Source organism: Oncorhynchus tshawytscha, linkage group LG09 (assembly GCF_018296145.1).
Source record: "Oncorhynchus tshawytscha isolate Ot180627B linkage group LG09, Otsh_v2.0, whole genome shotgun sequence".
Lineage (NCBI taxonomy): Eukaryota > Metazoa > Chordata > Actinopteri > Salmoniformes > Salmonidae > Oncorhynchus > Oncorhynchus tshawytscha.
Window position 1 is genome coordinate 33,538,309 of NC_056437.1, and position 16,649 is coordinate 33,554,957.

A 16,649-nucleotide genomic window follows, 5' to 3' on the forward strand; every position below is an offset into this window, starting at 1 on the left:
TTCTTATCCAACATATACTTTACTCGCATAAAAAGGTAGGATGGAAACCTGGTTACTGAGAATAAAGAGCGAGTGAATGGAAGCTAGCTGTGTGTAATGGTGGGAGTGAAAAACAAGATGAATTTCATACATGTTTGTCGGTTTATTGGAGCTCAAATCATTATCTGCAGAGCATGATCTGTAATATATTATGATGAGGGAGGGAGGGAGGGAGGGAAAGGGTTGAGGGACGTGTGTACATGAATAGAGAGGGGGAAGCGTATTTCTGATTAATGTGGAACGATTTTCCAACAAAGGATTGGGTGCAATTTCACCACCGCTTGACGCAAGACTACTGTCATTCCATTATAGATGGCTGGCAGATTAATCTCTGTCCCTCTTTTCAATTGACACGTTTGTCGTGCTGCAGCAAGAGCTAGAATTTTCCTGTGTGTATGAATACAGTAACTGAAGGGGCTCAACGCTCCTCATCAGGAGTGAATGGGACACACCACACACACACGCCTCTTCGGAAGCACTTATCCTCTTATTGCGTACACTTATTCAATTTCTGTGTCAATATCGACCGTAATCAAATGGGGTGGTGTGACAAGTAGGATGAAAGCCTTTATGTGTGTGTGTGACAGGGCTGGATGAAATCATAAAGAATAAAATATAAATAACTTACAGTACTATGAAGTCGTGCACATTTGAAAGAGATTAAGCCAATGCTCATTCAGTAGATTGTTTGTTATCATAACGGTCACTAGTATCTACTTTAAAATAATCTACATAATGTTCTTTGGTTGTGTACAAGATGGATTTTTTTGAAGTGCAACCAAATGTTGAGTTCTTAGCAGATTAACATCGGAGTTTGTGTAGCTTAAAGAGTAGCTAAAATACTTGTGTACTTCCAACACAAGTATGACAGAACATTTACACACTGTAATGCATCTAATGTGTATAATTTGCTTAAGGAGTGACTGTCCCTATAAACCAAATAATCCCTTTGAAAACGGCCTATGTGGCATCGATATGAGTCAGAAACATTTATTCTAGTGTCAATATTGACTACAAAGTATAAATTGGATCATTTTGGTCATATAGTCATCAGTCTTGTCCAAAACTGAGTTTGGAATCAGAGTGTTTCTTAACAAGTAAATTAAGGTTGGGTTTGTATTACAATTCATGCCCCCTTTTGCTAAGCTCCACGCGCAAATCGCCTCTCTGCCCATTTCGCTTCTCTTCATTGACATGGGGCTTTGTTGTTTCATCGGCCCCCAACATGTTCAAATGAATCACAACATTTTGAGACTGAAAAGCGGTATATGGATTGACCATGCCTCCGGCTCTCTATAGGAGATGTTGTACCCACTGTAACTATTAAAACCTACGCTAACCAAAAACCGTGGATAAATGGCAGCATTTGCGCAAAACTGAAAGTGCGAACGTCAGAATAGAGTCGCAATTCAAGTGGAGTCGCAATTCAACAGCTCAGACGCAAGACGTATGTGACAGGGTCTACAGACAATCACGGACTACAAAGGGAAAACAAGCCATGTCGCAGACACTGATGTCTTGCTTCCGGACAAGCTAAACACCGTCTTCGCCCACTTTTAGGACAACAAAGTGCCCCGACGCGACCCGCTACCAAAGACTGGGCTCTCCTTCTCCATGGCCGACGTAAGTAAGACATAAAGGCATTTAAGCGTGTTAACCCTCGCAAGGCTGCTGGCCCAGACGGCATCCCAAGCCGCGTCCTCAGAGCAAGCACAGACCATCTGGCTCGAGTGTTTACGAACATAATCAATCTCTCCCTATCCCAGTCTGCCGTCCCCACATGCTTCAAGATGGCCACCATTGTTGCTGTACCCATGAAAGCAAAGGTTTCTGAACTAAATGACCATCGCCCCGTAGCACTCAATTCAGTCATCATGAAGTGCTTTGAGAGTCAAGGATCATATCACCTCTACCTTACACCCTAGACCCACTTCAATTTGCTTACCGCTCCAATAGATCCACAGACAATGTAATAGCCCTAGTGACACGTGTGTATGTGTTCTCAAAAACATGTATAGAGCCAGCATGTGGAGACTTGCAAGATGATGTGATGAAGTCCATAGTGACAGACGAGCTTGATACTGATGTCTATGAATGGAGAGAGACCTGGCACTCGGCATTAAACTACACTGCTCAAAAAATAAAGGGAACACTTAAAGAACACAATGTAACTCCAAGTCAATCACACTTCTGTGAAATCAAACTGGCCACTTAGGAAGCAACACTGATTGACAATACCTTTGCACATGCTGTTGTGCAAATGGAATAGACAACAGGTGGAAATTATAGGCAATTAGCAAGACACCCCCAATAAAGGAGTGGTTCTGCAGGTGGGGACCACAGACCACTTCTCAGTTCCTATGCTTCCTGGTTGATGTTTTGGTCACTTTTGAATGCTGGCGGTGCTTTCACTCTAGTGGTAGCATGAGACGGAGTCTACAACCCACACAAGTGGCTCAGGTAGTGCAGCTCATCCAGGATGGAACATCAATGCGAGCTGTGGCAAGAAGGTTTGCTGTGTCTGTCAGCGTAGTGTCCAGAGCATGGAGGCGCTACCAGGAGACAGGCCAGTACATCAGGAGACGTGGAGGAGGCCGTAGGAGGGCAACAACCCAGCAGCAGGACCGCTACCTCCGCCTTTGTGCAAGGAGGAGCAGGAGGAGCACTGCCAGAGCCCTGCAAAATTACCTTCAGCAGGACACAAATGTGCATGTGTCTACTCAAACGGTCAGAAACAGACTCCATGAGGGTGGTATGAGGGCCCGACGTCCACAGGTGGGGGTTGTGCTTACAGCCCAACACCGTGCAGGACGTTTTTCATTTGCCAGAGAACACCAAGATTGGCAAATTAGCCACTGGCGCCCTGTGCTCTTCACAGATGAAAGCAGGCTCACACTGAGCACATGTGACAGACGTGACAGTCTGGAGATGCCGTGGAGAACGTTCTGCTGCCTGCAACATCCTCCAGCATGACCGGTTTGGCGGTGGGTCAGTCATGGTGTGGGGTGACATTTGTTTGGGGGGGCGCATAGCCCTCCATGTGCTCGCCAGAGGTAGCCTGACTGCCATTGGGTGCCGAGATGAGATCCTCAGACCCCCTGTGAGACCATATGCTGGTGCGGTTGGCCTTGGGTTCCTCCTAATGCAAGACAATGCTAGACCTCATGTGGCTGGAGTGTGTCAGCAGTTCCTGCAAGAGGAAGGCATTGATGCTATGGACTGGCCCGCCCGTTCCCCAGACCTGAATCCAAAGCTATAATGGGCTGTATCTGAGATTCTCATTTCAACGTATCACAGAGAAGATTTCCATCCAAAATACGTAGCACCCAACCTCACAAATAGTATCCAAAACTACAGGAAAAAAGAAACATCTCCTAAAACTGAAACCACATACTGGCTTTAGCTAATGGAGAAGCTTCAGCTGGTTGCTATGTAACAATGCATGATGATTAGGCTTAAGGAAACATATAAACATGACTGCATATGAAACTGAATCTCAGAGAGAGATGGGAAATAAACAAAGACGGTGGGAGGGCTGGGGATAGCGAGGCCGCAGCTAGCACTCGAGTGTCATAAAGACGACATCACAGCGGCCATCTGCAGATTCCTGGGGTCTGACTAGATTGCAGATGGAAAAGTGAGCCTTAAAACCACATCCCCAACAACGGGAGAAAATAAATAATTTTTCATAACTGTTGCTATTTACTGGAAGCCTTATATATCTCCCACGGGAGCAGAAACAAATGAAAATGTTATTTCTCTTCTCAAGAACTCCTACCTTGCTTTTTCAATGCTGGCAATTTCATTCTGCCTCCAAATGTGACTTAAGCCTGTGACTTGAGGGAAATAATGTTCGGAGAACTATAATTGCAGGGGCTTGTCTTCTTATATATTTATTTATTTGGTTTATTTGGTTTTTGGGCGGTTGCTTTGTGGTTTAAGGGAAATTGCGCTGGCTTCTGAAATAGAAGTGATGTGACATCCAAAGCCTCACAGTAATCCAGTCAGACTCGCAGGCCCTGAATAAGACAGAACATGCCCTCCTCCCATCCAAAGAAAAACACTGGCCTAATGCACATGGACAGCCTTGTAAAGTGGAGCCTGTCAAAACGGAAACTCAAAACACATAATAGTAGCTATATGTTCACAGATCGTATGCCCAAAAAATTGCTCTCCAACATTCTTTGTGTAATACTATGGACAAGAAATGTATTTGTCCACGCCTAGCCCATCTCTTTCTTACCCTCCTTCTCCCCTCTGTTCTACACCTCTGTTCACTTCATACACTGCACGCACAGGGATACAATAGTGTGCAGCAACAGTATAAAGCAAGATGAAAGCTAAACAACCCAGAGACCATGTCATTTCCTTTGGGGTCTGGTAAGGATAAAGGCAGCCCCACCAGCCCCTGTTCTAGCCAGTGTACAGTAATCCACAGAGTCTCAGTGCTGCTAGCTGGGGGAGCCAGACAGGGCTACTCCCATATCCCTAGGAGGAGGCAGGGAGGCATTGATTATACAACAGGCTCAGCATGTCCAGCCCCCAGCTTTCATCCATACATTTCAACAACAGTGGGCTGAAGGATACTTCTGGACTCCTGGCGAGGCCCAACACACTGTTTAAGGATTTCTGTCAGCTAACTGCATGTTCCCTGGAACTGGGCCTTTAAATCCTAAACCCCTAAAGCTGAAAGAAAAATAAACTAGGATAACCGTGGCTTGTTTTTTCCTCATATTGTTTGTATATTTGTCATTCGTTTAATACTGTAAAGTAAATAGCCTTTGTGTGACGGCCCCTCCCTGCTCTGTCTACTGGGTTCTGCTGTCCTTACTTCCTGCAGAAGAGTGGTGGGCGGAGCTGGGAGGCTCCTCAGTGCTGATGGGGCACACCTGTGAAAGCTCAGCTGGGCATAAAGAAACTGTTTTCCCAATTCAGCAAGAGATTCCTCTTTCCATGCATACCTTTGGTTGTTTTGTTGCAATTTTGGCAGTTGACACCTAATTTACTGACCTTCATGCCTCATCTGATTATTGTTGTTTACTCAGTGGTTGGTTCCCATTGTTTGTTACAATCTTGAGCCAGGTTGTAACACGGTTTACTATATTGACATTATTCGTTAATATTTTGTACATCAACATTGACCAGGTTAACAGTTGTCAATAAAAGGTTCAGCCCCCAGTCTGGGCCACACATGTTCTTCTGTCTCAGATGAGAAATCTATCATGCAGCAGAGCGTAGGCTACACACTACGTGATGGACTGCTATAGGGGAAACCCAGCACGATTCCATGCATGAGAGGAGATGTTTATTAGACTGTTGCATTTGGCCCAGAGACACAGGAGAGAGGGGAGACAGAGGGGTCATGAACCAGCAGGCCTTCCTGTGGACTCCCCATATGCTACACATTCATTCATACTGTAGACCCCCCCATGCCCAACAGCCAAACTATCACCCCCTTTATCCTGGGAATCCAACGCCCCCCTCCCACACACACACTCTTCAGCTGGGTTTTCCTTAATTCATTGAAGGAGTCATATGGTGAGAGCATTAGAGGGGTCGGGAGGGGAGAATGTCAGATTTGCCCTAAAGACATACAGTGTAAAAAAGGCGAGGAAAAGAGAATGATGCCTGAGATATTTACAGTGCTCTGACGAGGTGGGGAGCGTTGGAAAGGAAAAGAAGAGGGGGTCATGATGATTTGTTAGCCCAGGAGAGGTAAGCTTTACCCAGCCGTGATACCCAATCATGTTTATGAGGGGGAGCCGGTGCTGTGCTGGGCTCCTGGTGAGCTGGATTGTGTTTTCTCTGGCTCCCAGTCTTGGCCTACAGTAAGTGCACCCCCACCAAGATATTGTGATTGAAGGACACGGCTCGAGCTAGGCTTCTCCCAAGGGGGGTTATAGGGACAAAGGTACAGAGGGGTCCGGAATTATTGGATCCCTTCATGAGAAAAAAAATGTTTTTTTTTTACAATTATATTATTTTATACTGATACAATTGCTCAGAGAACGAGATTGTTTAACACGTAATTTAAAAAAAATAGCAAAAAGACGGGCCAAAATGATTGGATCCCCTGTTTTGAATACTCCAGCACCCTCCCCTTGAGGATAAATGTTTTCTAAACATCTTTATGAGGTTGGAGAACACACTGGGAGGGATCTTAGACCATTCCTCAATACAGAATCATTCAAAATCCTTGATATTCTTAGTTTGCGCTTATGGACTGCCCTCTTCATTTCAAACCACAGGTTTTCAATGGGTTTCAAGTCCAAAGACTGAGATGGCCATTGCAAAATGTTGATTTTGTGGTCAATTACCAGGTCTTAGTTGATTTCGTTGCTTGGGGTTATTGTCTTGCGGCCAAGTTTCAGCCTCCTGGCAGAGCCAACCAGGTTTTTGGCCAACATGTCCTGGTACTTGGTATAGTACAAACGATCCACCACCATATTTTACTGTACGAGTTAAGGTATTTTCTGCATATGCATTGTTCTCTATTTTCATGTCATCTGATTTTTCTGTATTACTTTGTTAAACAAAATGTTATTCTCTGAACAATTGTATTAGTATAAAATACAAATGTTCAATTTTTTGGAGTATACATTATTTCTCAGTATTTGTATTATTTATTTTCTAGTATGTTTTGCTAATCTTTATAAAGGGATCCAATAATTCAGGATCCTACTGTATATGTGATGTGGTTTGTATGTGTACGTGAGTGAAGAGTGTGTGTATGTGTGTATATGTGTGTTTGCTTGTGTGTGTTTCCGAGAGAGAAAGGGAGTATGTTGGTCGATGTCGTGTTTCCTATTGCTAAAGAATGCATCTTCTTTCCCCCCCTTTTTTCTCGCTCACACAGCCGAGTTCCCACATTGCTCTCATTGCTATGGCAACCAGTGCTCTCTCCTTGGACTACCTCTGCATGCATCCAATCAGAGTGAGACCTTTGTGAAGAGAGAATCTTCTGGGCTTCAGTTATTCAACTTACCCCACTGGAATAGCCTCCACAATGAGAACAAAGGGTGCTTCCTATAGGGCTCTAGTGCACTGCATAGGGAATGGGATATCATTTCGGACACAACCAATGGGAAAAGGCTCTGCCGCCAGAGCACGACATGACACCAAATATTGGGGGTATGTGGGTTGGATTACAGGGGGTTTCAGGGGCTACAAATGCAATATGTAGCCAATGAGCTGAGGGACACGAACGGAAAAGCAAAACAGGACGGTGATGCTGGCTGCTCCTGGTCCATGCCCAATTTCTGTGGAAATGATGTGGAATGGGATTTGTTATTGGAAGCCTCTGAGCCGGAATACTTGGCAAGTGTAGCGGAGGCTCTGGCAGCGGTGAATGCTTGATAAGTCAGAATGGATTCAGGCTGAGCCTATTTATGTAATTCCTGAAAACATATGGATAGGATTCAGACGCTCAATAAATTCAACCTTCAACAATGACATTCCACACCGCCACTGCGACCATTAATCTTCTAGGAGAATGCATCTCTTCTCATATTTGCTGACTGCACTAGTGGAGTACACAAGTCAGCTTGAACCAGTATGTTTATCAAATTGTATTCAAATAACCCTAATTTTTTATTCTAAGAACATGACAAACGCCATTAAATTAGATATACTGTAATAACATCACGTAATGTAACAACATGCCATTGACGACACATGGGGTGTTTTGTCTTAAATAGGACGACCACTGATGCCTTTTTAAGGAAGAGGGCCTGAGCTACAGTAAATAATTTGCAGAGATGAAATGCGGTGCAGCAGGCAGTCAGGCAGGCAGCTATGCTACCACCTGAGGACTGCACTGAGGTCACTGCACACTGTCACATTATCATGCTTTTCTGGCACTAATTATATTTCTGAAGATTACATTCACCCGGGCGCCTGTAAAAAACTTGTGAGCGGAGGCAGTGTCCCCCCCAGCGCCTGTGGAGCTGTGTGTGTGTGTGTGTGTGTGTGTGTGCGTGTGCGTGTGCGTGTGTGTGTGCGTGCGTGAGAGAGAGAGAGAGAGAGAGAGAGAGAACTGTAGAGCAGTACCAGAGGGCCTATCGCTGAAACCCTGACGGACAGTTGGCTGTCGGGGGATGACAGTGGGACAGAGGCGCGCCATAATTCTGCCCGACTACCGTGTCACAAAATGTCACAATCTGTTCCTAACATCCGGACTACAGGGCTCAAACGACAAGCCAGAGCAGAGGAGAAGAGAGACGGGGTGTGCGCCACCGGAGCAGACGGGGGAGTCGATGAGAGAGACGGAAAGGAGGCGAGAGGGGGGAGACGGCTTGATCTGAAAAGCTAAAGGTAGAAATAAACCACACCTCTTCCTCAAAACAGTCTATTCATCTGCCCGCTTTAAAGACAAGAGTTAGATGATGTTCACAGGCATAATGAATCACAGGGAGAGATAGAAACAGTTGTACTGCATATGTTTAGAAGTTCATCATTTCTGAGGAATATTGGGTAAACAAACAGTATCTTCCAGGCTTTTTCATGAATAAATATGATGTTCCTGTATATCTCTAAAAATGAGTCATTGTGATGAAAATCGGGTTTGTGTTGAAACTGATTTGTAATGTTTTACATAAGTTCCTTCTGATGACACATTGTTGTGAAATGATATTGTGTTTGTGGAAGAGTACCATGATCAGAGCATGTGGTATTTGGCGCATGTGACAAACAAAGTTGGATTTGATGTGCATGTTCCTCTGGGATAACTTACAAGTCATTATAGGACCCCATTGGCCTAATTATGATCGTGGTCTGTTGTTCCAGGCCATGACCAGGCAATGTGACATCAGGGAGCTGGGGGGTGGGCAGGTTTATCGAGTGTGTGTCCGCTCTGCAGGAAGCCATGTTTCAGCCCGTCCTGATTGACGCATGATTTACAGAGCTGCTGTAAAGCCATAACGCAATAATAAAGGCTTGGTTTGTGAGGGCGCGCTAGTGATGTGTGGGTTGACTCATAACCTGCAGTCCCCGCGGTTATATCCTTGCTATGGGTGGGTTTAGGATTATGAAATATTGTGTGCATGAAGGGCGGGTGGGTGGCGGGCGGGTTGAATAAAGAGAAAACAATCCATTTAAAATCCATGAATGTATCATTATTGTGCAATTCAAATCTATAGACTACATTGTGGTTTTTCTTGTATTATTTTTATCTGGCAAAAGAGCATAGCCTAAGTTTTAGGGCCCAACTGTACACTCACCAAATACACACTTATACACTTTTGGGAATTTAGGCAGAAAAACTCAGATGAAAACTTTCTAGGTAGATAGTGTGGTCTACAGCTTATCATGAGATACTCTACCTCAGGTGAGTAAAACCTTGAGACTTCCTTAGATATCGTGCACTAGCTGTTATTTACAGAAATACATAGTCCGCTGCCCTAGTCTTACCAGACGCCACTGTTCTATCCTGCCGGTACAGCGTATAACCAGCCAGATGTATGTTGATAATGTTGTTTTTCAGCCACGACTCCTGTGAAGCATTAGATATTACAGTTTTGAGTGTCCCGTTGGTAGTTTAATCTTCCGCATAGGTCATCGATTTTCCAAAGACTGCACGTTTTCTAGCAGAATGGAAGGCAGTAGGGGTTTATTAGATCGCCTACAAATTCTCAGAAGGCAGCCCGCCCTCCGGCCCCTTTTTCTCCACCTTCTCATCACGCAAATGACGGGGATCTGGGCCTGTTCCCGGGAAAGCATTATGCCATTCACGTTGGGCTTGTTGGACTTGTTAAAGGAAAAAAAGGATTCTGCCAGTTTGTGGTGAGTAATCACAGTTCTGCTGTCCAGAAGTTATTTTCGGTCTTAAGAGACGGCAGCAGCAACATTATGTACAAAATAAGCAAAAGAATGTGTTACAAAGGCAAAGAAACTTACAAAAAACACAATTGTTAGGAACATGTAAAACATCAGCCTTCTTCTCCAGCGCCATGCTATGTTGGAGGCACGTGATGGTAGCAGGGTGAACAGGCCGTGGCTCGGGTGGTGGATTTCCTTGATGATCTTTTTGGCCTTCCTGTGACATCGGGTGCTGTAGGTGTCCTGAAGGGCAGCCAGTGTGCCCCCGGTGATGGGTTGGGCAGACCGCACCACCCTCTGGAGAGCCCTGTGGTTGAGGGCAGTGCAGTTGCACTCCCAGGTGGTGATACAGTCAGACAGGATGCTCTCAATTGTGCATCTGTAAAAGTTTCTGAGAGTCTTAGGGGCCAAGCCAAATTTCTTCAGCCTCCTGAGGTTATAGAGGCGCTGTTGCGCCTTCTGTGTGGGTGGAACATTTCAGATTGTCAGTGATGTTTATGCTTTTCACCTTCGTCACTGCGGTCCCGCCAGGTTAGATGGACGTCATATTGTATTTGTGTCTTCCCTTCTTGTAGGCCGATTATATGGATTAGACAATGTCGTTTTTATTTATCTATTTGTCAGAGCAGAGAAGGCTACCTTGTACTTTTTGTCGTATTAAAATTCTGCTAATGTCTCCAGTCATATAAAGTGTAGTAGAATAGCATGTTTATAAAAGTCCCATTTTTTCCAGTGCAAAGAAAGGTATCTGAAATAGCCTATAGCTTAGTAGTAGGTTATCTTACATAAGTCTGCAAATGCGATGTTGCATGGAATGCTATATTATCAAGGTGCATTTTTATGGTGAAAATTTGCTTCCCTAAACGTCAAACTCACGAGCCGCCTATTGCAACAATTAATGATAGAAGAGAAGCTGCATGCATCTAATTAGACAAGTTAGATGCATAGCCCCATCTTTGACTGTACAGTGCATTTTCTATACAATATATGCAGGTTAGGGTCGGGTGCAGGCCTACAATTTTCAGTTTATTACATATAGTCAGTCTGGCGGTTGTGGATGGATTTATAAGCAAACAGCTGACTCGCCCATCACTGGCGTGCGCGCCTGTGCGCGGGCGTGTGTGTGTTCCTACTATACTTACACTGACAAAGAACCCATATCTGACTGAGTTGGAGTCACGAGGAGCATGATACTATGATAATGAACTAATTATAGGTATAACATTCAGACTTCCATATCTAAATGCTTATCTCTAATAAGGAACATTTTAAATTAGAGAGACAGAGAGAGATCGAGATCGAGGGAGAGAGCGAGTGAAAGAGCGATAGAGAGAAAACGAGAGAAAGCGCGCGAGAGAGAGAGAGAGAGAGAGAGAGAGAGAGAGGATGAAAAAAATTATCTCTGGAACTGGATAATTGCTGCAAGCAATTACAACTTCCATGTCGGAGCAAATTGGCCGGCATATTTCAACTTGTAGGGGGACTGTGACCTCATTTACAGTGGTGTGTCAAGGAATAATCAGAATATGTACTGAGGAGGTGTGATGGACACAATATCACACAGAACTGCTATGACCAGATGACATAACCAGGTCAATGGAAAGGCTAGATCTCCTTTATACAGAGCCAGGCACACAGAACTGCTATGACCAGGTGACACAACCAGGTCAATGGAAAGGCTAGATCCCCTTTAGACAGAGCCAGGCACACAGAACTGCTATGACCAGGTGACACAACCAGGTCAATGGAAAGGCTAGATCCCCTTTAGACAGAGCCAGGCACACAGAACTGCTATGACCAGGTGACACAACCAGGTCAATGGAAAGGCTAGATCTCCTTTATACAGAGCCAGGCACACAGAACTGCTATGACCAGGTGACACAACCAGGTCAATGGAAAGGCTAGATCCCCTTTAGACAGAGCCAGGCACACAGAACTGCTATGACCAGGTGACACAACCAGGTCAATGGAAAGGCTAGATCCCCTTTAGACAGAGCCAGGCACACAGAACTGCTATGACCAGGTGACACAACCAGGTCAATGGAAAGGCTAGATCCCCTTTATACAGAGCCAGGCACACAGAAAGAAATATTGCTAGGCCGTAGGGTACGAAAAGTACCGCGAGGTTGAATAACAAAATACCAGCAAAAATGGTGTGGTTTTTTCATATGTTCGAGCAAATTAAAAAATCACAGTGATCATTAAAACCAACAACTTTATTATATGACATTAATCGCTTTCGAAAGCGGTAATTTGAGAGTTGAAAGAATTTTGCCACATGAGAGAAGGAATTCCAAATATACTGTAATGTATTCATCAAAAGCCACTAATAACTAGGTTCAGGTTTAACAGCCTGGAGGGAGACTTTTCTTTTTGCTCCATTTCAGCAGAAAGTACTCAGAGTGCTCTGGATATGAGAGGTTAGACGTATCACTTCCAGATGTTTCATTACAAAGCGACGTTCAAAGACCACACCGCAGGAAAATAACTTCTCATGTGAGGCGAGCAGGAGCAGACATGGATGAATTTCACAGGAACCCACAGTTTTCCCATTTTCATTTGGGTTGGGAACCCTCCATGTCCTAGAATGACTGTCCTGAGTAACACTACACGCATGGATCAGGCTAGAGCCAAATGACTTCTGTACAACCTATGGGACTATCAGGTAGGCCCAGGGAGAGAATAGTAGGTCATATAAATTGTAAAAACACCTAACTGTCTCATCCCTGTCTCCTGCCACTGCTTATGCCATTAATATGAGTATTAGCCTGAACGTTTCTAAAGTCCAGCACCAGTATTTCTATGGCCATAAGGCTGCTAATGAGAGTTTAGCATACACTACAATACTAACAGTACACAAATGTCTGTGCAGATGCTCAAAAGAATGGACCTGTCAACAGAAAAAAACAACTGGACAGATAAGGGGGAATGGTGAATTAGCGGATCATATTTTGATATTTCTAAATCTATTTATTTCCAGTCCCCATCTTTTAGGGTGAATTCATTAGTATCCCCTGCTCCTCATGGTTCTCATCAGCCTGTCTGCCTGCCTCGAAGGGCGCTGACTGGCAGGATTCGACTCCAAACGCTCTCTGGCCTCTCCATCTCTTTCTCCCTCCCTCCCCTTCCCCCTTTCTCTCGCCCATCTCTCATCAAGGGCCTAGGGTAGTAACAAAAAAAGAGTAACGTACTGTTTACTTGCATTCCAAGCCCCGTAATTGCCAATTTATTTGATAGGCAGCCGAGTAATGATGGCATTTCACCCCTGCCGCAGAGACTAAACACGACTGATTCAACCCAGCCTCCACGCCCACCCCAATCCAGCAGACTCCCTCTGCCCAGGACTCCTGCCACCCAGGCTGGGGATGGCGGCTGGGGAAGAGGGGGGAGGCAGGGGTGGTGGTGGGGTGGGAGGCCTGTATGCCTGCTGCAAACGCAAAGACGATCAAACGCTCGCAAAAGGGGATCGGAGGCTTCAGAGCAAATAGCATAGCCAGCCAATTTAGCTGGGATTTGGGGTTAAGGCTAAACACAACGGGGCTGATGTGTGATTTGTAAGTCCTAATGAGCTGCATAGAACAGTGAGGAGAGATAGAGGAGAGAGAGATAGGGAGAGAGATAGAGGACAGAGAGAGTGAGAGAGGAGAGAGAGAGATGGAGAAAGAGAGAGAGAGAGAGAGAGAGAGAGAGAGAGATAGGGAGAGAGATAGAGATAGAGGACAGAGAGAGATGGTGAGAGAGGGAGAAGAGAGAAATACAGAGGGACAGCGATAGAAAGAGAGCGATAGAGAGAGAGAGAGAGAGAGAGAGAGAGAGATGGCGAGAGATATGAAGAGGAAGAGAGACAGAGAGAGAGAGGAGAGCGAGAGAGGAGATGGGGGCCAGGCTGACCTCCCCTGCCCTCTCTGTTCCTCCCAGGCAGGTCCAGGGCAGCACAGGAGGCTGATCTGTTTCATCAGTGTAGAGTCAGATGGCGAGGGGGGAGCAGGCATGCCTTTAGCAAACATCATTAGCAAACTGTTGGTATCTAACGAAAGACCAGGGTTACTCATAGCCCAGCCTCACACTGCTCCATGGGGTCTAATAACTCACTTTGATGGACTATGTGTGTGTGTATGTATGTGTGTGTGTGTGTGTGTGTGTGTGTGTGTGTGTGTGTGTGTGTGTGTGTGCGCACGTGTGTACGGCCTTGGATCTATCTCAAGGTATATAAGACCGGCCTTGTATCACATTCATCACACATGCCGAGTGTGAGCCATTAAATCAGACAATTTTTCAGGTTTATCAATATGGCTTCCACAGGGTCTCACCCCCCTCTTCTCTCTCACCCTCCTTTTCTCACCCCGTCCCCTCTCCTCCCTTCCTTCCCTTGCCCTCTCTCGCCTCCTGCGATGTGTGAAGTGGGTTTTTACAGTGTGACCAGACAGGACCTGTTCAGAGACCCGTGGGGACCTGAGAAGGGTTCACTTATTATGTGACATTCTCTAAGTGGCACGTCAGGCTAAAACACTGTACTCTCGCAGCCCAGCTTTCAGCAACTCCCTTCAGAAAAACAGAGAGGAGAGGCCTCAGCATCATGCCAGACAGACAGACCGTGTGGATGATTGGCTTTAGTCAACCCTCCCTCCAGGGCACACATATTGGATAAAGGCTGGCTTGGTGAAAGATAATGTGGAGGAGAAAAAACATCTTAACAACCCCATGAAATAGACCGTATTAGAGAAATGTTCAAACACAAGTTAGATAATGTCGGGAGATGCAAGATGTGCTACCACATTCATAGGCATGTGAGTTGAATGAGAGGGAAATTATGTGAGGCGTTTATCCTCAACTACTGGGCAATTAGGGTGTGCCATAATTTCACATAATTGTTGAAAATAGTGATGATATTTCATCAGTGGCGTAATCAAAGCCAAAGCACATATCATCTGGATGACATGTGATCTGAACGGGAGAGTTAATGGGGCAATCTGCAGTTGCTTCATCCATTTAAAAAAAAATTAAAGACATGTACCAATTGATTTTTGAAGAATATAACTTATAAATGCCTCGTGAGCTTAGTTCAACTGTCATATGCCATCAGAACCCAAAATACAGTATAAGCTTGTTTTACTGCAATGTTTGAAAACAAAGTAAATATAAACAAACTGTTTAGCCTCAAAACATGATACAACTATAATTTGTATATCAGCTATGGTCAGTCCTTGCATCCATAGCTCTGTCTATGAATTTGAGAGTGGATACATTTCTCCAGCTCCATCCCTCAGCTTTTTACCGAAACAGAGGTGGGGATAACTTAGTTATTGTTTCAATTAAGGATTGGCCCTTTAAGGGTTGGATGGGAGTTAAGAGCTGGGCCCTGAGCAATGAGGCCAACTAGGATGCCTATGGACAAGAAACCAATGCTTCTCTCACATTCCCTTCCTGGAGTAATGATTTATTTAACATAGACGACATGGCGAGTCACATATTAAGTACATCGAATCGTGTTCTGTAACCTATTATTCCAGACAACTGATATGTTGCCCTGTAATTGAAGCCAACAGGCTATCACATGTTCGTCTTCTCCTCTGTCTCTGAATGACAGCACTGTCTAAGTATTCTCCTCCACACCCATGTCACGCAGTGTAGCCTAATGGATGACAAATTGAAGACTTCATTTTTCATGGCACCCACAGCTGTTGCATTTCAGTTGTTTGAAGTTGTAAAACTGTCTCTCCACAGTTCCATTTCTTCATCATTGTTTGTCTTAACTCTCGCTCTCTCTTTCTCTTTCTCTGGTACAGTAGCATGAGGTGTGAGGTATCATTTACATTTCTGATGTCGACATCAAATGACATATTTAATTTCATGCCTGGCCAAGCATCCTATAGTGTAGCTACACGGCAGAACCGGTTTTGCTTCACTCGTCCTCTCCGGTCTTTGTCAATGACTGGCTTCACCAAGTGACAGTTTTAATTACGGGCCATATCTGATAGCAGCACCTCTGTAGATTCACCATTAGAATCAAAGTAAAGGGGCTGAGGCCTGTCAGATAGCGTAGCAGGACTTTACAGAGCCTCCCTAGCCCCAGTCTGCTCTGCTTACATCTCCAAGCAGGCCATGTCTAAGGCCAACAAAGAGAGGGATCTCTCACCTTGTGTGTCAGGCCATCAATGTAAATAAGAATTTGATCTCAATTGACTTACCTGGTTCGATAAACGTTGAAGAAATACATGAAACGCTACCACTTGTCTTAGCTTCTGAAGAACTGAGACTGAGGAACAAACCACTGGGTAAATAGGATGTCCTTGTTGTAACAGTAGCACACCTCCGGGTGTGTACACTTACAACACTGACTGTAACTGTACAAACAACCCTGTCCACCAGGAGGAGCCTTGAGGTATGCCAACGACAACCATAACCGACTGGAGAAGTGGTTCATATTAAGGGCTAATGCAAATTAGATTACATTTTTATCAGTCCCACGGTATCAGCAGCACTTACCTGTTGGCTGCGATATGCAGCACACCATTGCTCTTATTCAGATTCTTCTCAAGTTTGAGGAAGTCAAACTTACCTTGTCAAACTTCATGTAGTCCTCACAAGATACATAAATCATCCTGACGATCACCGATTGTGTATAAGTCTCTGTTTCGTGCATCGATACACCAGATGCTACGGTATATTTGTGTTTAAAGTGAGTATAGGATATAGTATGTATCTAATAATAAAGGTTGTGCGTCTATACAGTTAGAAAACCAGTCTAATCTGCTAGAACTTCTCTCAGAAGGATATTCTGGAGCTGCAGTTGG

General features: G+C 44.8%; 1 protein-coding gene across 1 annotated transcript in view; it reads right to left on the reverse strand.

Annotated features, from left to right (window-relative positions):
- The window catches only part of LOC112257841 (autism susceptibility gene 2 protein), a 495,635-nt gene that overhangs the window by 246,041 nt on the left and 232,945 nt on the right, over positions 1-16,649 (reverse strand). The window lies entirely within an intron of this gene.